This window comes from Triticum dicoccoides, chromosome 5B (assembly GCF_002162155.2).
Source record: "Triticum dicoccoides isolate Atlit2015 ecotype Zavitan chromosome 5B, WEW_v2.0, whole genome shotgun sequence".
Lineage (NCBI taxonomy): Eukaryota > Viridiplantae > Streptophyta > Magnoliopsida > Poales > Poaceae > Triticum > Triticum dicoccoides.
Window position 1 is genome coordinate 614,738,606 of NC_041389.1, and position 6,637 is coordinate 614,745,242.

General features: G+C 45.5%; 1 pseudogene; it reads left to right on the forward strand.

Annotated features, from left to right (window-relative positions):
- Nucleotides 1-1,447: 1,447 nt before the first annotated feature.
- Nucleotides 1,448-6,465, forward strand: LOC119310277 (annotated as a pseudogene).
- Nucleotides 6,466-6,637: the final 172 nt, after the last annotated feature.

Genomic DNA, 6,637 nt, shown 5'->3' on the forward strand with positions numbered 1-6,637 from the left:
CTGTTTTGGTCACCGGAAAAGTTTCGGGTTTTTCCGGTAATGTACCGGGACCACCGGGAGGGTCCCGGGGGTCCACCAAGCGGGGCCACCAACCCCGGAGGGCTGCATGGGCCAAGTGTGGGAGGGAACCAGCCCCAGGTGGGCTGGTGCGCCCCCCACAAGGGGCCCAAGGCGCAAGGGAGAGTGGGAGGGGGCAAACCCTAGGGCAGATGGGCCCTAAGGCCCACCCCAGGCGCGCCTCCCCTCTCTCCCCCTCTGGCCGCCACCCAGATGGCATATGGGGGCTGCCGCCACCCTTGGGAAGGGAACCCTAGAGGGGGCGCAGCCCCCTCCCCTTCCCCTATAAATACTTGAGGCCTGGGGGCTGCCCAACACACGAGAATCTCTCCCTCTTGGCGCAGCCCTACCTCTCTTACTCCTCCTCTCCCGCGGTGCTTGGCGAAGCCCTGCTGGACTACCACGCTCCTCCACCACCACCACGCCGTTGTGCTGCTGCTGGATGGAGTCTTCCTCAACCTCTCCCTCTCTCCTTGCTGGATCAAGGCGTGGGAGACGTCACTGGGCTGTACGTGTGTTGAACGCGGAGGTGCCGTCCGTTCGGCACTAGGATCTCCGGAGATTTGGATCACGACGAGTACGACTCCTTCAACCCCGTTCTCTTGAACGCTTCCGCTTAGCAATCTACAAGGGTATGTAGATGCACTCTCCTTCCCCTCGTTGCTGGTTTCTCCATAGATAGATCTTGGCGACACGTAGGAAAATTTTGAATTTCTGCTATGTTCCCCAACAGGCACAACCTTTACCTGAAGTCCATCTGAATGTTGCAAATAGACAAAAGTTTAATGGTACCCCTCGGGGTAAACAATCCAATTTCGAACATAAGCGAAAGCACAATGGGAACAGGAGATCTAGACACCCAGGCAAGGGAAAAGGCACTTCAAAGCCCAGGTTTGATAAATCTAAGCTTTGCAACAAGTGTGGATGCTCCACGCATTCTACTGAAAAGTGCACAATACCCAAGCATCTGGTTATGCTGTACCAGCAATCTCAGGGACGCAAAGCACCTCAAGGGAAAAGGTTTGAAGCCAACTTCAACCTTCACCCGGATAGAGCAAAAGGAGCTGGTGGTTCGCACGATGTTCCTCCTGGACCGAACAACGTCGTGGTTCCTTATCTTCCTGAGGCTACTACTGAAATGGAGAACACGTTGATTGAGTACACTGCAAACAACGTGTTTGGCGACTTCGACTAGTCCCTCAATCTCCTTAGTGATCTACTTAATTATGTCCATTTGTGATGATTGTAATAAGAACATAAGTTTATTGTTGTCTTTATATTGTATTGTATCAGCACATTTGATATAATAAAGATTGTATTCTATATATTACTATGAGGTTTTCTTATTGAAAATTCTTTGTTTTATATAGTTTTCTACAGGGACAATCCGATGGAAGAGGAATTATGCCTTGTGGACAGTGGTGCCACAAACTCCATACTGAGGGAGATGAAATATTTCCAAACTCTGAAAAAGACAAATGGAGATATTCTAACTATCGTTGGACGCGATACTGTGATTGTTGGTACTGGACGTGTCATATTCACCCTCCCAAGTGGTACATATGTGACAATTGAGGATGCTTTACTGTATCCCGATTCTGCACGTACCCTGATCAGTTATCGAGATATCCATAAAAATGGTTTTCATATTGAAACCCATGAAGACAACAAAGAGGAGTATCTACTCTTTACTAAAGATGACGGATATGGCAAAAAGGTACATGAGAAAATTCCTTCTCTATCGTCTGGTTTGTACTATACGTACATCAAACCCGTGGAACATGTTGCATACAAAGTAATTTTTCAGAATGTTAACGCATTCCAAACTTGGCATGATCGCCTAGGCCATCCTGGAATAGGGATGATGAGAAAAATTACTAGCAATTCCATTGGTCATAATTTGCTTGAGTCAAAATTTCCTCAATCTTCTGATTTTGTGTGCACATCTTGTGCCACGGGAAAGCTAATTTTGAGGCCCTCACACCTCAAAATACAAGCTGAACCACTTCAGTTCCTTGAACGTATTCAAGGAGACATTTGTGGTCCCATTCAGCCATTATCTGGACCTTTCCGGTATTTCATGGTTTTGATTGACGCATCTACACGATGGTCACATGTGTGTCTTCTATCCACACGAAACCATGCATTTGCCAAGATAATGAGGCAAGTCATTAAGTTGCAAGCCCATTATCCTGAAAGTCCAATTAAGTCAATTTGAATGGACAATGCTGCAGAATTCTCCTCACGGGCTTTCAATGATTATTGCATGGCTTTGAGGATTGAAGTTCAGCACTGTGTTCCATATGTCCATACACAAAATGGTTTGGCTAAAGCATTGATTAAGAGGATCAAACTCATTGCAAGACCTTTGTTGACGAATTGCAATTTGCCAACCTCTTGTTGGGGTCACGCTGTTTTACACGCTGCTGACTTGATACAATTGAGGCCAACTACAAATCACACTTCTTCCCCTCTGGAATTGGTATGTGGAAATCCTCCAAGCATTTCCCATCTGCGTAAGTTCGGATGTGCTGCATACATCCCGATCTCACCACCACAGCGGACATCTATGGGCCCACACAGGAAGTTGGGGATCTATGTGGGGTAGAAATCGCCGTCGATTATTAAGTACCTGGAACCCCTGACTGGGGATCTGTTCACAGCCCGTCACGCTGATTGCATATTTAATGAGGAACATTTTCCGGCATTAGGGGGAGATTTCAAGTACCAGAAAGAATGCCCAGAAATTGATTGGAATGCTCATTCCATTTCATCCTCTGATCCACGCACCCATGAGACCAAACTTCGGGTTTGGAAGATCATTAATTTGCAACATCTTGCAAATAATCTGCCAGATTCATTTACTGATTTGAAAGGTGTTACAAAATCCTTAAATCCGGCCAGATTCGCGCCAGAAAGAGTGGAGGTATCAATAAAAACCACTCAACTCCCTATTCCTAAAAGGAGGGGGGGTAGTACGGCCTCTAATCCGAAGGTTCCTGATGGAATCTTTGTCCCGAATAAAAATGCAAAATGCAACATGTATTGTGTAAAGCTGAATAAGTCATTATATGGCTTAAGGCTGATTGCCCATGTATTGTACAACCAATCACATGTATTGTACAACCAATAGTGCTGATTGCCCATGTGTTTTCATCAAGAAGTCCTCTACAGGATTTTGCATCAATTTTTGTGTATGTTGATGATCTCAACATCATCGGCAGCACACCAGACATTGATGAAGCACGCAATCACATAAAGATGGAATTTGAGATGAAGGATTTGGGTAAAACCAAATTTTGCTTAGGTATTCAACTTGAGCATCTTCCCTCGGGAATCATGGTACACCAATCTTCCTATATCCAGAAAATATTGGAGAAATTCAATATGGACAAATCCTATCCATCCAAAACTCCTATGGTGGTTCGATCTCTAGATGTGGAGAAAGATTCGTTCAGACCAAGGGATGATGGAGAAGAGGTGTTGGGACCTGAGGTTCCATACCTCAGTGCCGTTGGAGCGCTTATGTATCTTGCAAATTGCACAAGACCTGATATTGCATTTGCAGTGAATCTACTTGCTAGACATAGCGCAGCTCCCACCAAACGTCATTGGTCTAGAGTGAAGAATATCTTTCGATATCTCCAAGGCACAAAGGATCTTGGCCTATTTTTTCAGTTCCAGAAAAATCAGGACTCTGATGTGATTGGGTATGCAGATGCCGGCTATTTGTCTGATCCCCATAATGCCAGATCTCAGGCCGGCTTCGTGTTCCTACATGGTGGCACTGCTATATCATGGAAGTCTTCGAAACAGACTCTGGTGGCAACATCTACCAATCATTCTGAAATAATTTCATTATTTGAAGCAACATGCGAATGTGTATGGCTTCGCAGAATGATAAACCACATACAACAGTCATGTGGAATGGGTTCGATAAAATCACCTACGATTATCTATGAAGATAATGCGGCCTGTGTTGCGCAGATGCAAACAGGACACATCAAGAGTAATATCACCAAGCATATTTTTCCTAAATGGTTTTTCCCCATAATCTTCAGAAAAGCAGGGACATAAGCATTATGCAAGTCAAATCATGCGACAACCTTGCTGATTTATTTACCAAGTCTCTACCAAATTCTACATTCCAGAAATGTGTTCATGGAATTGGTATGCGAAGACTTAGGAACTTGCAGGTGTCAGGGGGAGTCTCTTCTTGAGATATCCTCATTTTAATGACATCACATTATGCTATCTTTCTTTGTGAGTATATGTTTCAGGATCTCATCAAAGATTTTATGAAGAACTTTTGAAGGAGAATCTTTTGAGATGATAGAGCTTCTCGGACAATCGTAAAGATGATCTACATGGTCAAGCGTAGATTAGGGGGAGTGTTAAAATTAATTTTGTAATTAGGGAAAATCTCCCCTTGTCCAAACCGTCGTTGCGGTTTGTCCCGCAATCGACGCCTCCCTTCGATCTCCTGGAATCGACGCCTCCTCAAAGGATCGTCGTGTCTCTTCGGGACATATAAAAGGGGGCCTGTAACCATCGATCAATCTATTCGATCATTCTGATTCAAAACACCTTCGACAAGAAGGAAGAGAGGTCCCAGATGCGTCCGCCCTGTTCCAACCTGCTTCTTCTTTCTCTCTCTCGCAGACCCACTCCACTCACGGCGGCGCGCCACCCGCCTCCGCACCATCTCGCCATCGCCGCCCCCCTCCCCCCGCGCGACGCCGCAGCAGCCGATGGAGGCGTCTAGATTCGACGCGCTCAAGGAGACCTTCTCAGTGGACGTGGCGGCGGCCGAGGCGCGCCCGCTCAACGTGACGCTCGCCACACCCTTCACCATCGCCTCCTCGCTCCTCAAGGCTGTCGCCAACGTCGCCGTGCGGATCAAGCTCTCTAGCGGCCCCGTTGGCTGGGACAAGGCCCCGGTCCTCCCCTCCGTCACCGCCGAGGACCAGCCCGCCTCGCTCGCCGCCCTCTCCTGCGCCTGCGCCGAGCTCGTGGCCGCGCTGATCGCGCCCCCTCACCGCCGTGCTCCAGGACGTCGCTGATGCGCTCCCCGGAACACCTTCGCCTCGGTGAGACAGCCACACCTGTTTGAGTTCATACTCTTGGCAAGCAATTTTGGTTCAGTTTTCAGTACAATTTTGGAGTTTGACAGTTTGAGGAGTTCTACTCCACAAGACAGACTTCAGAGTTTAGAAGTCAGCTCTTTTAGCAGATGTAGATGGAAGGATGGGGAATTTATTTTTGGATCTCGGGCCTTGATGTAGATGGAGATCTCCTTTAGGGCTCTAGACTGATTAAGGTTATTGACCACTGGCTCATGCCCAAAAGGAATGATAACTGCGTAGACAAATTTTACCCTAAATAAATGGTAATTGAGGGACTCTCAACAAAAGCCAGGAGTAACAAAGAAATACTATGTCCAAAACCACAGAAGTCCTACCTTCAAAGGAAAGTTGGTTCTCAGTTCTTAGATTCTGATCCTTTTAGTCCAGATACAACTGCTTTAATTTCTTTTCTTGGAACTTAGTCAGATATATTATCTGGTTCTCAGTATTTTTCCCCCTGATACCAAAAGTGTTTGGACAAGAGAATCTTCCTCTGATGTGTACTTACTTGTTCTTTTTTCCAACAAAGGCCGGAGCAGGTGTGGAGATGGCAGTGATTGCCGTGGTAGCTAACAGCATCCGCATACCCTTGTGGAGATTATTTAGGGGAGCATCAAACACTGTGACAACAGACATCACGGGAAGTTTAAAAAAAACAGACATCACGGTATGGTTATCAAAATTTCCCCTGCTGTGCGTTCAGCATGCTTAGCAGCTTAGGTATGCTTTATCAAAATTGCTAAGTTCATCTATTTCTGAATTTAGATTCCAATAATTGTGACCCCAAATGAAGCCGCTCAATTGGCTGCAAAATATCGAGGACAAGGGTTTCAGACTCTGAAGCTCAAAGTAGGGGAAAAACTTGAACTCAGACATAGAAGTTCTGAAGGCTATACGGCTTGTGCATCCTGACTTCTCATTTATCTTGGATGCAAATGAAGGGTACACAGCAAACCATGCAATTGAAGTTCTTGATAGACTAAACAGTATGTACTCTCACTATGTTCAATCTTTTCACTCTTAAATATCCGAGTCAGTGTGATGTTCTATGGTGAGGAATTAAAAATTAACTACTATTTTCTCTGAATCGGCCTTGATTTTTGGTACAGATTCTATGATGATTGATGCAAAGTCCGTGTTGTGCTCCTATCATCGAGGTTGGATATGCTTGATGTCCAAAAAATTAGTGATGCTTGCTTGAGCGAAATGCCTATTGATCATACTAACATATTACTTTTCTTCCCAATGTGATACAGGTATAGAAGAAGCAGCAGAAAATTGAATACATCGTTCTCTGTTGCGTCGAGGATTGATTCCAGTGCAACCTTTCACTGAAATCATATGAACATGATACTGTAGACTGTAACCATGAATTAATTTTCCTTCATGATGTCTACATGACCTTTTGAGTGTTTCGATATGATTTACGGTACTTTTGCTCCTTTGCTTGATGC